This window comes from Scyliorhinus torazame, chromosome 29 (genome assembly GCF_047496885.1).
Source record: "Scyliorhinus torazame isolate Kashiwa2021f chromosome 29, sScyTor2.1, whole genome shotgun sequence".
NCBI lineage: Eukaryota > Metazoa > Chordata > Chondrichthyes > Carcharhiniformes > Scyliorhinidae > Scyliorhinus > Scyliorhinus torazame.
Window position 1 is genome coordinate 29,676 of NC_092735.1, and position 13,743 is coordinate 43,418.

Here is a 13,743-nt window from a genome sequence, read left to right on the forward strand (position 1 = left end):
ACTGGGTGATCGTTTTGCTGACCATCCTCGGTCTGTGCGCATTCAGGACCCTTCCCTTCCCGTTGCTTGCCATTTTAACAAAAGACCCTGCTCCCATGCCCACATGTCTGTCCTTGGCCAGCTACAATGTTCCAGTGAGGCTCAACGCAAACTGGAGGAACAACATCTCATCTTCCGATGAGGCATGCTACAGTCATTCATTCTCAACATCGAATTCAACAACTTCAGCTGATTAGCTCTACCCCACCTCGACCCATTTGTTTTCATGCCATTTCATTTTAGCTGTTTTTTACAATTTCTTTATTTCTAGTCTTTCTTAATATATATTTAAACCCCCTCCCCCAATGTTATCCACCTTTCCTTGCCCTTTCTGCTCTTTGCTTCCCATTGCCGCTTCGCCCCTCAACCCCCCCCCCCCCCCCGTCTAAATCTGTCACAGTTGACAGAAATCTTTGGATCCTCGCTGTCTTCAGTTGACAGAAATCTTTGGATCCTCGCTGTCTTCAGGGGATGTCCCGGAGGACTGGAGAATAGCCAATGTTGTTCCTCTGTTTAAGAAGGGTGGCAGGGATAATCCCGGGAACTACAGGCCGGTGAGCCTTACTTCAGTGGTAGGGAAATTACTGGAGAGAATTCTTCGAGACAGGATCTACTCCCATTTGGAAGCAAATGGACGTATTAGTGAGAGGCAGCACGGTTTTGTGAAGGGGAGGTCGTGTCTCACTAACTTGATAGAGTTTTTCGAGGAGGTCACTAAGATGATTGATGCAGGTAGGGCAGTAGATGTTGTCTATATGGACTTCAGTAAGGCCTTTGACAAGGTCCCTCATGGTAGACTAGTACAAAAGGTGAAGTCACACGGGATCAGGGGTGAACTGGCAAGGTGGATACAGAACTGGCTAGGCCATAGAAGGCAGAGGGTAGCAATGGAGGGATGCTTTTCTAATTGGAGGGCTGTGACCAGTGGTGTTCCACAGGGATCAGTGCTGGGACCTTTGCTCTTTGTAGTATATATAAATGATTTGGAGGAAAATGTAACTGGTCTGATTAGTAAGTTTGCAGACGACACAAAGGTTGGTGGAATTGCGGATAGCGATGAGGACTGTCTGAGGATACAGCAGGATTTAGATTGTCTGGAGACTTGGGCGGAGAGATGGCAGATGGAGTTTAACCTGGACAAATGTGAGGTAATGCATTTTGGAAGGGCTAATGCAGGTAGGGAATATACAGTGAATGGTAGAACCCTCAAGAGTATTGAAAGTCAAAGAGATCTAGGAGTACAGGTCCACAGATCACTGAAAGGGGCTACACAGGTGGAGAAGGTAGTCAAGAAGGCATACGGCATGCTTGCCTTCATTGGCCGGGGCATTGAGTATAAGAATTGGCAAGTCATGTTGCAGCTGTATAGAACCTTAGTTAGGCCACACTTGGAGTATAGTGTTCAATTCTGGTCGCCACACTACCAGAAGGATGTGGAGGCTTTAGAGAGGGTGCAGAAGAGATTTACCAGAATGTTGCCTGGTATGGAGGGCATAAGCTATGAGGAGCGATTGAATAAACTCGGTTTGTTCTCACTGGAACGAAGGAGGTTGAGGGGCGACCTGATAGAGGTATACAAAATTATGAGGGGCATAGACAGAGTGGATAGTCAGAGGCTTTTCCCCAGGGTAGAGGGGTCAATTACTAGGGGGCATAGGTTTAAGGTGAGAGGGGCAAAGTTTAGAGTAGATGTACGAGGCAAGTTTTTTACGCAGAGGGTAGTGGGTGCCTGGAACTCACTACCGGAGGAGGTAGTGGAGGCAGGGACGATAGGGACATTTAAGGGGCATCTTGACAAATATATGAATAGGATGGGAATAGAAGGATACGGACCCAGGAAGTGTAGAAGATTGTAGTTTAGTCGGGCAGTATGGTCGGCACGGGCTTGGAGGGCCGAAGGGCCTGTTCCTGTGCTGTACATTTCTTTGTTCTTTGTTCTTTGTTCACCCTCTGATGTTAGTTTTACTGCTGTTTGGCCTTTCACGTCTTTTGTTCTCTCTGGGGACTGCCATTAACACTCTTTCCTCTTCCTTTCTGTGGCCATTGACACCCCGTTTCCTTGGGTTTCTGTGGCTATGACTCATCCTTCATTTTCACTCCACAGCATAAAAACGTCCCACTTTCTCTACCTGTTAGCTCTGACAAAGAGTCAGTGGACTCGAAACGGTAGCTGTTTCTCTCCATGCTGATGCTTCCAGACCTGATGACATTTTCCAGCATTTTCTCTTTCGTTAATAATAATTTAATGCTGTCTCTCCATTTATTAATAAACAGCCTACTGATTCCAGTTAATTTTGGAAGCAGTTATTGAAATTCGTCTCACCATGTCTAACATTAAGCCAACCAGCGATGTGTACGTGTGCCTATTCGCTGCAGGACGCTCTGTGTTTACATATAAAGAGCTCCTGTGCTCCAGATATCTCATTGTAACTGTGAGGCCATCAAAGGAGAACGATGTTTCTGATACTTGGGTTCTTGGTGCTGATACAGCCCATCTCTGCCGTTGGAGTCGAGAGTTCATCGCATAGAATCGGAGGTAAGTATATCTCTCAGTGCACAATGTGTAGGAGCATTCAGATGGTCATGAGGAGGACACTCAGCTCACCCTGCCCGTGCTGTCCTTCAATTGGGTCACAGTTGATCAGAATCTGTGCTCTGTTAGCTGATTTGTGTTGTCTGTATTTCCAAGGTCGCGCTGTGGCATGCCATGCAGCTGGAGGGAAGTGCAAACTAGATGCTTGCAAGACAACCGAGGTTAGATTGGACGAAACATGCTTCAATATTTTCAAGTGTTGCAAGCCTGCCTGAGGTAACAGAGTGAAGAAGTCCCACTCTGGTCCTTACCTGAGGCTGCGACTGACAATAAATGTGATTTCTGTAATTCTGCCTCTGCTGGATAATGTAGTTGCAATTACTCCTAATCAACTGCTTTCTGAATCATGTGAATAAAACTGGCCTCTTTGACGAATGTCTCTTGTCCGAGTCTCATTTCTCACTTCGGTCCACGTATAAGCTTATTTATCCGGAAAGGAATTGTCAAAAAGTGGTCGGGTCACAATGCCAACTTACAGCTTCAAATATTCACAATATCTGAATTCTATCTTACGGTCATATTTAGGCACGTTCCTGCAGTGTATAATGCTCAGTTTCTCTCCTTACAATCCACCCACTCACCCAAATTCTCCCTGCCCTCTCCCTTACACTCCACCTCTCTCTGTTGCACGTCCTCCCACTCCCAAATATCGCTGCCCTCCAATAATATTCCCTAGTTTCCTCTTAACTCTGCCCTTCCCCTAACACCCTCCCCTCTCCAGAACATACCCACATCACACCGAAACACTCCTTCCCCATGACTAATGTTTCCCCCTCCCCAAACCCTCCTGTTTGCCAAACACTCCTTTTCTCTCCCTAATACACACTCCCCTCACCCTAACACTGTCTTCCCTCCTCTAAAACATCTGCCCAGCACTCCATTCCCGGCCCAAACACCAACTCACCTCTTCCTAAATCTCCATCCATATTTCCTGGCACTCCCTCTCTCTACACCTCCACCGTTCACCTTACACTGCCTCCAAACTCCGGTACACTCCCTGCCCTTCCCTAACATTCCCTTCCCTGTCCCTAACACTCCATTTCCACTCCCGAACACTCCCACACATTTTACTAATGCTCCACACCCGCTGCCTAACACCGCATCCCATCTCCCTAACACAGGCAGCGGCAGAGTCAGAGACCGTCATAACATTTAAGAAGTATTTTCTGTGCACTTGCGATGCCAAGGCATCACACGCCTATGGTCCAATAGCTGAGACATGGGGTTAGAATAGTTAGGTGGTTGTGTTTGATCTGCGCAGACGCGATGGGCTGAAGGGCCGTTTATGTGTTTTGGGACTCGATGACACTGTGACTCAATAACAATAAGCGACAGGGTTGCTCTCATTCAAAACAAAGCGCATGCGAGGATGCCAGGAACAGCACCAACCATCCCTTCAAGTGTAGCACCAACGTTGTAAAACTATTCGAGAATGCTTCGCTCTTTAATAATAGTCTACTCAGTTAACAGTCAAGGAGACCTATTTGCTGCGTGTTCTCCGTAACCCTGAATTCCCCGACTGATTAAACACTTCAAGATGTCCACGGGACATCAATCGGGTACAATGCGGGTATTCGTCCGCAGTGTTGGAACGGTTTGGGAGAACGCCTTCGTTTGTGGCGTGGGGTCGGTCATTACACAAGACTGGTGTCTTTATAAATAATGTAAGCTCCGGATATTTTCAGTCGCACAGGGGACTAAGGCAGGAGTGTCTCCCTCTCCCCCTGCCCCCCATCTTTGTGCTTTGGAAATTGAGAGTCTGTTGCTCTGATGTCGGAGAGGGTTAGGAAGGCGGGGGGCGAACACAGAACGTCCAGGACTAGTAGCTCGGATTCGGAATACGGTAGTTCAGATGGACCGGCAGTAGTGAGGGGATGGGGCTGGAGGGGGTGCTCGGGGCGGGCGGGGGAGTGGGGGGGGGGGCGCTGCTTGGACCTCCACAGTCATGGAGCTGGTTTTGTTATTGGCAGGAATAGAGAAGGGGAGTACTTTGGGGAGGTGCTGGTGGCTTATCGCAGAGGAGATATTATGGTTGGAGGGGATTAAGGCCAAGTGGGAGGAAGAGTTAGGGTCCGAGCTGGAGGATGAGATGTGGTGTGATGTTCTCCATCGGGTGAACGCAACATCACCATTTGCACAGTTGGGGCTGATACAGTTGATGGTAGTGCACAGCGCCCATTTGACCAAATCTAGGATGTGTAGGCTGTTTGTGGTAATGAGGGAGGAGTGCGAGCATTGTGGGAAGGGACCGACTACCCATGTACTCACGTCTGGTCCTGTCCGGAGCAAATGGCATCTGGGTCTTTTTCTTTGGCACCATGACGGCGATCCTACAAACTGAACTGCCATGTTGTCCCCTCGGGGCCAGGCTCAGGGTGTTGGACCTGCCGGATCTGTGGACTGGGGTGGGGGCCGATGATTTGGACTTTACCTCGCTGATATCTCGAAGGCTGGTGTTAATGGGCTGGAGGTTAGGCTATCCACTCAGTGTCTCAGTATGGCTGAGGGATCTTATGGAGTTCCTGTACCTCGAGGGAGTTCAGCTCACCATGACGAGAGCAACTGGAGGGTTCCACCGGAGCTGGAGGCCGTTTATTTGTATCTTAAGGAGCTGGTCGCCCTTATCTCTTTGGGACGGGTCACTGGAACTGGGATGGGGGTGCTGGTGGGATTTCGCTTTGGTCTTCTAGAGAGGGGGAAGGCCCGTGGGGTGTATGTTATTTCATATTTTTTGTTCTGTATAACAATGAAAAAAATTGAATGAAAAGATTTTTTCAGTGAGATGTGCAAGGACAAGGGGACCTCGCCACACAATTGTTTGATCCTTGGCCAACCAGAGCGACTGAAGAATCTCGGCCGCCACCTGACATCCTCCCATAACAAATATCAGTCTTCAGTAACTTTAATTAACTTCATGAAATTGTCAGATTAGTGTCTGAAGACATTGGATGCATCAAAGCCTATTAACCGAGCCGGCATCCGGGGCAATGTGACTGTAATTACTCCAGATCCAGCTATCAACTGGCCAATATTGTCCAAGTATCCCGAAAGCACTGAGTCTACCCGGCAATTTTTAAGTTGTCCAGGTGATTGTTCACACAGCTGGAGAAATACATCCGCCTAATTTCCACGTGACTGGTCTACCATGAACAATCAGTTAATAACGGAACATGGTGATAATTGCAATATCAACGAGGGTCGGTCATGTCAGGGTTCTTCCTATTTATCATCTTAGAAATCACAATCACTTGCGCACCGCTCCCGCCGAAATCCAAAGGCCTGCTCCTGAATATGGTAGCCATCACAAAGGATAAAGTGCTAGAGAAACTAAGAGGTCTAAAAATTGATAAATCTCCGGGCCCAGATGGGCTACATCCTAGAGTTCTAAAGGAGATAGCTGAAGAAATAGTGGAGGCGTTAGTTATGATCTTTCAAAAGTCACTGGAGTCAGGGAAAGTCCCAGAGGATTGGAAAATCGCTGTTGTAACACCCCTGTTCAAGAAGGGAACAAGGAAAAAGATGGAAAATTATAGGCCAATTAGCCTAACCTCGGTTGTTGGCAAGATTCTAGAATCCATTGTTAAGGATGAGATTTCTAAATTCTTGGAAGTGCAGGGTCGGATTAGGACAAGTCAGCATGGATTTAGTAAGGGGAGGTCGTGCCTGACAAACCTGTTAGAGTTCTTTGAAGAGATAACAAATAGGTTAGACCAAGGAGAGCCAATGGATGTTATCTATCTTGACTTCCAAAAGACCTTTAATAAGGTGCCTCACGGGAGACTGCTGAGTAAAATAAGGGCCCATGGTATTCGAGGCAAGGTACTAACATGGATTGACGATTGGCTGTCAGGCAGAAGGCAGAGAGTTGGGATAAAAGGTTCTTTTTCGGAATGGCAACCGGTGACGAGTGGTGTCCCACAGGGTTCAGTGTTGGGGCCACAGCTGTTCTCTTTATATATTAACGATCTAGGTGATGGGAATGGGGGCATTCTGGCTAAGTTTGCCGATGATACAAAGATAGGTGGAGGGGCAGGTAGTATGGAGGAGGTGGGGAGGCTGCAGAAAGATTTAGACAGTTTAGGAGAGTGGTCCAAGAAATGGCTGATGAAATTCAACGGGGGCAAGTGTGAGGTCTTGCACTTTGGAAAAAAGAATAGAGGCATGGACTATTTTCTAAACGGTGACAAAATTCATAATGCTGAAGTGCAAAGGGACTTGGGAGTCCTAGTCCAGGATTCTCTAAAGGTAAACTTGCAGGTTGAGTCCGTAATTAAGAAAGCAAATGCAATGTTGTCATTCTTCTCAAGAGGCTTGGAATATAAAAGCAGGGATGTACTTCTGAAGCTTTATAAAGCATTATTTAGGCCCCATTTAGAATACTGTGAGCAATTTTGGGTCCCACACCTCAGGAAGGACATACTGGCACTGGAGCGGTTCCAGCGGAGATTCACATGGATGATCCCAGGAATGGTAGGCCTAACATACCATGAACGTCTGAGGATCCTGGGATTATATTAATTGGAGTTTAGGAGGTTGAGGGGAGATCTAATAGAAACTTACAAGATAATGAATGGCTTAGATAGGGTGGATGTAGGGAAGTTGTTTCCATTAGCAGGGGAGACTAGGACCCGGGGGCACAGCCTTAGAATAAAAGGGAGTCACTTTAGAACAGAGATGAGGAGAAATTTCTTCAGCCAGAGAGTGGTGGGTCTGTGGAATTCATTGCCACAGAGGGCGGTGGAGGCCGGGACGTTGAGTGTCTTTAAGACAGAAGTTGATAAATTCTTGATTTCTCGAGGAATTAAGGGCTATGGAGAGAGAGCGGGTAAATGGAGTTGAAATCAGCCGTGATTGAATGGTGGAGTGGACTCGATGGGCCAAATGGCCTTACTTCCACTCCTATGTCTTATGGTCTTATGGTCTAGTACCCCTGTCGTTTTTTTCCATGGGTTCTGATCCGTGGGTGATTAATGTACATGTGTCTTGAAGGCAAGCAGAATAATCCAGAAGTTACAGGAGAAATCACTTTGTCAGCCTGTGCTGGTTTAAACACCAGTTGAGAGAGTCTGGTCAGAGAAAGAGAGAGAATGAGTTGGACTCAGTTTGACTGATTGAGTGGCGGTCAATGTATTGCCCAAAAGGACGTACTCTTCCTGGTAACAGGTGGTGATTGGATCCTATCCCGGTTGAATGCTTGTAAGAGTACTAGAACAAAGAACAAAGAACAGGAACAGGCCCTCCGGTCTTCCAAGCCCGTGCCGACCATGCTGCCTGAATAAACTACAATTTTCTACACTTCCTCGGAACAATCGCTCTTTCCCATCCCATTCATGTATTTGTCAATATGCTCCTTAAATGTCACTATCGTCCCTGCTTCCACCACCTCCTCTGGTAGCGAGTTCCAGGCACCCACTTACCTCTGTGTAAAAAAACTTGCCTCGTACATCTACTCTAAACCTTGCTCCTCGCACCTTAAACCTATGCCCCCTTGTAATACAAAGAACAAAGAACAAAGAAATGTACAGCACAGGAACAGGCCCTTCGGCCCTCCAAGCCCGTGCCGACCATGCTGCCCGACTAAACTACAATCTTCTACACTTCCTGGGTCCGTATCCTTCTATTCCCATCCTATTCATATATTTGTCAAGATGCCCCTTAAATGTCCCTATCGTCCCTGTTTCCACTACCTCCTCCGGTAGCGAGTTCCAGGCACCCACTACCCTCTGCGTAAAAAACTTGCCTCGTACATCTACTCTAAACCTTGCCCCTCTCACCTTAAACCTATGCCCCCTAGTAATTGACCCCTCTACCCTGGGGAAAAGCCTCTGACTATCCACTCTGCCTATGCCCCTCATAATTTTATATACCTCTATCAGGTCTCCCCTCAACCTCCTTCGTTCCAGTGAGAACAAACCGAGTTTATTCAATCGCTCCTCATAGCTAATGCCCTCCATACCAGGCAACATTCTGGTAAATCTCTTCTGCACCCTCTCTAAAGCCTCCACATCCTTCTGGTAGTGTGGCGACCAGAATTGAACACTATACTCCAAGTGTGGCCTAACTAAGGTTCTATACAGCTGCAACATGACTTGCCAATTCTTATACTCAATGCCCCGGCCAATGAAGGCAAGCATGCCGTATGCCTTCTTGACTACCTTCTCCACCTGTGTTGCCCCTTTCAATGACCTGTGGGCCTGTACTCCTAGATCTCTTTGACTTTCAATACTCTTGAGGGTTCTACCATTCACTGTATATTCCCTACCTGCATTAGACCTTCCAAAATGCATTACCTCACATTTGTCCGGATTAAACTCCATAATTGACCCCTCTACCCAGGGGAAAAGCCTCTGACTATCCACTCTGTCTGTGCCCCTCATAATTTTGTAGACCTCTATCAGGTCGCCCCTCAACCTCCGTCGCTCCAGTGAGAACAAACCGAGTTTATTCAACCGCTCCTCATAGCTAATGCCCTCCATACCTGGCAACATTCTGGTAAATCTCTTCTGCACCCTCTCTAAAGCCCCTACTTCCTTCTGGTAGTGTGGCGACCAGAATTGAACACTATACTCCAAGTGTGGCCTAACTAAGGTTCTATACAGCTGCAAAATGAATTGCCAATTCTTATATTCAATGCCCCGGCCAATGAAGGCAAGCATGCCGTATGCCTTCGTGACTACCTGTGTTGCCCCTTTCAGTCACCTGTGGACCTGTACACCTAGATCTCTCTGACTTTCTATAGTCTTGAGGGTTCTACTGTATATTCCCTACCTGCATGAGACCTTCCAAAATGCATTACCTCACATTTGTCCGAATTAAACTCCATCTGCCATCTCTCCGCCCAAGTCTCCAGACAATCTAAATCGTGCTGTATCCTCTGACAGTCCTCATCGCTATCCGCAATTCCACCAACCTTTGTGTCGTCTGCAAACTTACTAATCAGACCAGTTACATTTTCCTCCAAATCATTTATATATATTACAAACAGCAAAGGTCCCAGCACTGATCCCTGTGGAACACCATTAGTCACAGCCCTCCAATTAGAAAAGCATCTTTCCATTGCTACTCTCTGCCTTCTATGACCGAGACAGTTCTGTATCCACCTTGCCAGCTCACCCCTGATCCCGTGTGACACACTAGCAAGTTTCTGTTTTGATTCTGGCAGCACAATAACAATCGAGCTGCAGCCCTATGCAGAGAAGCTGCTGTATTTCAGAATCTACACGAAAAGCATTACATATGTGGAAACAAAGACCATGTCCTGGAGTATATCTCCAGAAAAACTGACAGGACTACATTTTTGATGGCAACAACATCATAGTTCCAAGTAGTAATCCAAGCTCTAAGTTCATCTGCCTTACCCGTAATGCTCCTTGCATTAAAACATATGCACTTCAGGCCACCAGACCCGCTGTGTTCAGCAACTTCTCCCCGTCTGCTCTGCCTCAGAGCCACACTGTCCCTATTCCCTAGTTCTCCCTCAATGCTCTCACCATCTGACCTATTGCTCCCGTGCCCACCCCCCTACCATACTAGTTTAAACCCTCCCGTGTGACACTAGCAAACCTCGCGGCCAGGATATTTATGACTCTCCGGTTTAGATGCAACCCGTCCTTCTTATACAGGTCACACCTGCCCCGGAAGAGCTCCCAGTGGTCCAGATAATGGAAACCCTCCCTCCTGCACCAGCTGTTTAGCCACGTGTTTATCTGCTCTATCTTCCTATTTCTAGCCTCACTGGCACGTGGCACAGGGAGTAATCCCGAGATTACAACCCTCGAGGTCCTGTCTTTTAACTTTCTGCCTAGCTCCCTGAACTCCTGCTGCAGGACCTCATGCCCCTTCCTGCCTATGTCGTTAGTACCAATATGTACAACGACCTCTGCCTGTTTGCCCTCCCCCTTCAGGATTCCCTCTACCCGTTCGGAGACATCCTGGACCCTGGCACCAGGGAGGCAACATACCATCCTGGAGTCTCTTTCACGTCCACAGAAGCGCCTATCTGTGCCCCTGACTATAGAGTCCCCTATTACTATTACTCTTCTGCACTTTGACCCTCCCTTCTGAACATCAGAGCCAGCCGTGGTGCCACTGCTCTGGCTGCTGCTGTTTTCCCCTGATAGGCTATCCCCCCGACAGTATCCAAAGGGGTATATCTGTTCGAGAGGGGGACAACCACAGGGGATTCCTGCACTGATTGCCTGCCCTTTCTGGTGGTCACCCATTTCTCTGCCTGCACCTTGGGTGTGACCACATTTACACAACTGCGATCTATGACGCTTTCCGCCACCTGCATGCTCCTAAGTGCATCCAATTGCTGCTCCAACCGAACCATGCGGTCTGTAAGGAGCTCCAGTTGGGTGCACTTTCTGCAGATGAAGCCATCCGGGACGCTGGAAGCCTCCCGGACCTGCCACATCTCACAGTCAGAGCACAGCACCCCTCTAACTGACATTGCGTCAATTAATTAAAATTTGTCTTTTTTTTTAAATTTCAAAGTTACTGTCAACTATCTGTTTCCTAGCACTAGATTTCTAATAGAAATGCGATAGCTAACTATAATACTCTCCGATCTCTGGCTTAGATATCCACTAAATTATAATTAAGTTATTATTTTTAATTAGTTCCCAAATACTCAAATTTTTTTAAAATTTAGGTTAGAATCCCAACCAGCCACTCTGGCCACAGCTTTTCTGTGATGTCACTTTAGTTTCCCCCCGACACACACAATTTGAAAAAAGGTATAAAAGTAAAAATAACTTACTTACCTTCTTACCTTCTGAGTGTCTTAGATGTTCTCAGGTTCTCTCGCTGACAGAGACTGCTCCTCCACCTCCGAACCTTGACCTGCACAATGCTAATAATATAATATGGCACTTACCTTACACCAATGGGTCTTATTATTAGGTTAGAGGAGGAGGGCGGGTGGGAGACACTACACGTGTAGTGTCTCGGGTTTCCTCTCCACCAGAATTTATTGGTTGGTGGGGGGAGGGGGGGGGGGGGGACTTGCCAGAGGTCCGCGGGTCGAACTTCCGGTTCCCGCCTTATATAAAAACAAATAAAACAGAAAAGAAGAACAGATACGGGACCAGGCAAGGCTTTTAAATACACTACTCACCTCCCAGAAGGCCCCTGCGCACCACTGCCGCCGAAATCCAAAGGGCTGCTCCTGTAAAGGCAAGGCTTTTTAAAGTAAGTACTCACCTCCCAGAAGGCCCCTGCGCACCGCTGCCGCCGAAATCCAAAGGGCAGCTCCTGTAAAGGTAAGGCTTTTAAATACACTACTCACCTCCCAGAAGGCCCCTGCGCACCGCTGCCGCCGAAATCCAAAGGGCTGCTCCTGTAAAGGTAAGAGCTTTTAAATACACTACTCACCTCCAAGAAGGCCCCTGCGCACCGCTGCCGCCGAAATCCAAAGATAGATAGACAGACAGACAGACAGATAGACAGACAGACAGACAGATAGATATGGACGGACAGACGGATAGATAGATAGATAGATAGATATATAAATGGATGGATGGATGGGTAGATTGATAGATATAGAGATAGCTAGATAGATAGATAGACAGACAGACATACAGACAGATGGATAGATAGATAGATACATAGATATATATATAGCTAGATAGATAGACAAGTAGATAGATAGACAGACAGACAGATATAGAGACAGATAGATAGATACATAGATAGATAGATAGAGATAGATACATAGATACATAGATAGATAGCAAGATAGATAGACAGACAGACAGATATACAGATAGATAGATAAAAATATAGATAGATAGATAGATAGATAGATAGATAGATAAATAGATAGATAGATAGATAGACAGACAGGCGGACAGACAGACTAGCAGGCAGGCAGACAGACATAAAGACTGACAGACAGACAGACAGACAGATTAACAGGCAGACAGACAGATTAGCAGGCAGACAGACAGATTAACAGGCAGGCAGACAGACAGAGCCAGGCAGACAGACAGATTAGCAGACAGGCAGACAGATTAGCAGGCAGACAGACAGGCAGACAGATTAGCAGACAGACAGATTAGCAGGTAGGCAGATTACCAGGCAGACAGGCAGACAGACAGATTAGCAGGCAGACAGACAGATTAGCAGGCAGACAGACAGGCAGACAGATTAACAGACAGACAGACAGGCAGACAGATTAACAGACAGACCGACTGCCTGACTGACGGACGGACGGACAGATTAGCAGACAGACTGACAGACATACAGGCAGGTAGACAGACAGATAGATAGATGGATAGATGGACAGATAGATAGATAGAGAGATAGATACATAGATAGATATATAGATAGACAGACAGATAGATACATAGATAGATAGATAGATAGATAGATGGATTGATAGACAGATAGACAGACAGACAGACAGACAGACAGACAGACAGACAGATAGATAGATAGATAGATAAACAGAGGGATGGAAGGATGGACGGACAAAACATAAATAGATGGATAGATAGAGAGATAGATAGATAGATAGATACATAGAACATAGAATGATACAGCGCAGTACAGGCCCTTCGGCCCACGATGTTGCACCGACATGGGAAGTCAAAAACCAAAAGCCATCTAACCTACACTATGCCATTATCATCCATATGCTTATCCAATAAACTTTTAAATGCCCTCAATGTTGGCGAGTTCACTACTGTTGCAGTTAGGGCATTCCACGGCCTCACCACTCTTTGCGTAAAGAACCTACCTCTGACCTCTGTCCTATATCTATTACCCCTCAGTTTAAAGTTATGTCCCCTCGTGCCAGCCATATCCATCCGCGGGAGAAGGCTCTCACTGTCCACCCTATCTAACCCCCTGATCTTTTTGTATGCCTCTATTAAGTCTCCTCTTAACCTTCTTCTCTCTAACAAAAACAACCTCAAGTCCATCACCCTTTCCTCATAAGATTTTCCCTCCATACCAGGCAACTTTCTGGTAAATCTCCTCTGCACCCATTCCAAAGCCTCCACGTCCTTCCTATAATGAGGTGACCAGAACTGTACGCAATACTCCAAATGCGGCCGTACCAGAGTTTTGTACAGCTGCAACATGACCTCATGACTCCGGAACTCAAT

At 46.9% G+C, this 13,743-nt stretch overlaps 1 long non-coding RNA gene across 1 annotated transcript; it reads left to right on the top strand.

Moving 5' to 3' along the window:
• The first annotated feature begins 2,237 nt into the window (after positions 1-2,237).
• Positions 2,238-3,007, top strand: LOC140403719 (uncharacterized). Its single transcript, XR_011938396.1, has 2 exons — positions 2,238-2,575; positions 2,729-3,007. It is a non-coding gene; the product is annotated as an uncharacterized lncRNA (long non-coding RNA).
• The last annotated feature ends 10,736 nt before the right edge of the window (positions 3,008-13,743 follow it).